This window comes from Littorina saxatilis, linkage group LG17, assembly GCF_037325665.1.
Source record: "Littorina saxatilis isolate snail1 linkage group LG17, US_GU_Lsax_2.0, whole genome shotgun sequence".
NCBI classification, from domain to species: Eukaryota; Metazoa; Mollusca; class Gastropoda; order Littorinimorpha; family Littorinidae; genus Littorina; species Littorina saxatilis.
The window spans coordinates 58,770,453-58,773,212 of NC_090261.1; the positions used below are offsets into that span (position 1 = coordinate 58,770,453).

At 42.2% G+C, this 2,760-nt stretch overlaps 1 long non-coding RNA gene across 1 annotated transcript; it reads left to right on the top strand.

Moving 5' to 3' along the window:
* Nucleotides 1-360: 360 nt before the first annotated feature.
* LOC138953163 (uncharacterized) lies at nucleotides 361-2,556 on the top strand. The gene is made up of 3 exons (XR_011451496.1): nucleotides 361-981; nucleotides 1,955-2,106; nucleotides 2,431-2,556. It is a non-coding gene; the product is annotated as an uncharacterized lncRNA (long non-coding RNA).
* Nucleotides 2,557-2,760: the final 204 nt, after the last annotated feature.

Sequence of the window (2,760 nt, forward strand, 5' to 3'; positions counted from 1 at the left end):
TTGGCCTAGTGGTAAGGCGTCCGCCCCGTGATCGGGAGGTCGTGGGTTCGAACCCCGGCCGGGTCATACCTAAGACTTTAAAATTGGCAATCTCAGTAGTGGCTGCTCCGCCTGGCGTCTGGCATTATGGGGTTAGTGCTAGGACTGGTTTGTCCGGTGTCAGAATAATGTGACTGGGTGAGACATGAAGCCTGTGCTGCGACTTCTGTCTTGTGTGTGGCGCACGTCATATGTCAAAGCAGCACCGCCCTGATATGGCCCTTTGTGGTCGGCTGGGCATTAAAGTCCATCTAAACCCCATTTTTCAACCCAAAACCCTTATGACCAACGCAACCATACACCCAGATGCCGGCATTCCATTCCCACCCCTTCAAAGGCCCGAAGATGCGAGGAGCAGACGCAGCGAGTGGGAAAAGTCCGTAAAAGCTCGCACCTGCCAGCTAGCCTTCAGCTGAAACAAGACGATGATGCTAAAAATAGAAACGTCGGCAGATGACGTAGAGATGGGAATGGGAGTGGGAGCGGAAGCAGCGCCCTCTCCATGGATCTAGATCTAACTTTCTGCAAACACGAGTCAGCATGAGTAGATCGTTTCTGCGTCGTTTACGGTTGCAATACTATCCATGCAAACATGCCGGGAATAAGTAAGCTTACTCACGGGTTCCCTCAAGTCTTTCACAGAAGGAAAGCTTGGATTGACTTTGTGGAAACAGTTTATTCACAACCAAAAGACCATCGAGTGGACACCATTTTGCAGATGATGCATTTGCAGAACAGTTCACAGCTCCCTTGTTCGAATCCGAACTCGGTTATCGTCCGAGTCGGAGGTTGTTGGAGGATTCTGTCCCGTCAGGGATCCCACTAACGTTTATCAATGTGAAGAAGAATTTTAATGCTGCATAAAAGACAGTTGAGACGGCTGACGAAGAAGTGTCGAACCGGAGAAAGACTCAAAGTCGACGGAAAAGAAAAGTGATGAAGGCAAGTGATCGTTATGTTTCTGTTGGCGGTGCATGATTAGATTTAACGGCAGACGTAGTGCGTTGCATCTCCATCGTTTATGTAAGGTATGTGTGTCCGTGTCGGTGTGAATATGTAGGAGGGAGACTGAGACTCTCAAAAATTCTGATTTCTGTTTCTGTCTTGCCAATAAAATAATAACGAAGTGATACACACAGAAAGACACACACACACACAAACACAAACCACACCCATAGACATGCATATAGACTACATTTTCTTTGATCCAGAATCACAGAGACAGACGGACAGACACATACGCATAGACATGCACATACACTTTGATCCAGATTGACACATAGACGGACGGACACACACACATTCACACGCAAACAGTCACATTCACATATACACACACACACAATCACACTCAAAACACACATAAACACACATCATACCTCCAGCAGATTTTTTTTACAATGTAGAAATATCTAGGTCATTGATTGTTTGATTCATTCCTGTAAAATCTCCCAAATCTAACAAACAAATACATGTACTGTACATGTAGTTGAAACAAATGTCTTGTGCAAGAGAGATCAAGGGAGATAATTTTGATGCAATTGTTAATGACATTGCATAGTGATATCCTTTAAAAAAAAAATTGATAATAAGGAATTGAGATCTCTACACAATTTATCTTCCTTGTTTTATGTATGACATTGAGTTATAGTTAAAATTGTATTCTCGGAATTGTTCAAAAATAAATTTGAAGGGAGGCAACTAATAGATGAACAAACAATATTACAATTTACACATTCAGTTATGCTTTTTTTTGGATAAGATCTATTAATGAGAATTATACAATAAATACACATGGAGGGGGGGGGGGTGCAGAGTGATTTTGAATGAGGTATCTGCCTAATATTTAGTAAAGCGTGGAGTTATGACTGAGAGTCATTAATTCAGTGCATTTAAATTTGTATCCTGTTTTCAGGCTGTTCCTTATTGCCACTCTGCATTACAATGAAAATGGGGACAGGGGTGATGCGCTTGATGTCCTCAGGAAGGAAATCCGACGTTGTTCATCACATTCCTAAAAGGAAAGAAAGGGGAGTGTGAGGAAGTGCAAAGGGCCACGAGCTTATGGTAAGTTACATGCAGGGTAATTACTGACTGCTGGTTTTTAGCACACACACACACACAAATGAAAATCCTCTTCTTTTCTTATACTCCAGAATTCTGGCAATTTACCCAAACACACACTCACACACACAACTGAAGAGGGAAAAGACAGAGAGAGAAATATTACATTTAAAGGATTAACAGATTTTGTTCAGTTGGGTATTCGCTAGAACTGCTGCATTCTTCCTAAAATGCATTTTTGCAAGCATAAAAGCTGTACTTGGTTCCGTGCTAATAATGCCTTTTCACGACTATCTCATCCTGAGCTATCCACTGTTACATTTACAGGTCACGTGTCAAGATTGCTTCAACGTCTGTTTGAGAAGCTGACAAAGGATCCAGGTGCCTTTGAAGCTTCCTTCCCAGAGGAATTTTGTGACAAACCTGACTTTTGGGCCGCTGCATATCACCACCACAAGAAGCTGCAGCACCATACAGTACAAGATAACCAAACTGATCCCACTTTTCCCCGCTGATGTTGACACCAACGACAATACTGAACAAAATGCACTTGCAAGGATTTTACTCTTTTATTTCATAAGTGATGCATTAGATTATAAATACATTTTCATGTTACCATTTTCATTCAAGCTCAGACAACTCAAAACCTCTGTAGTA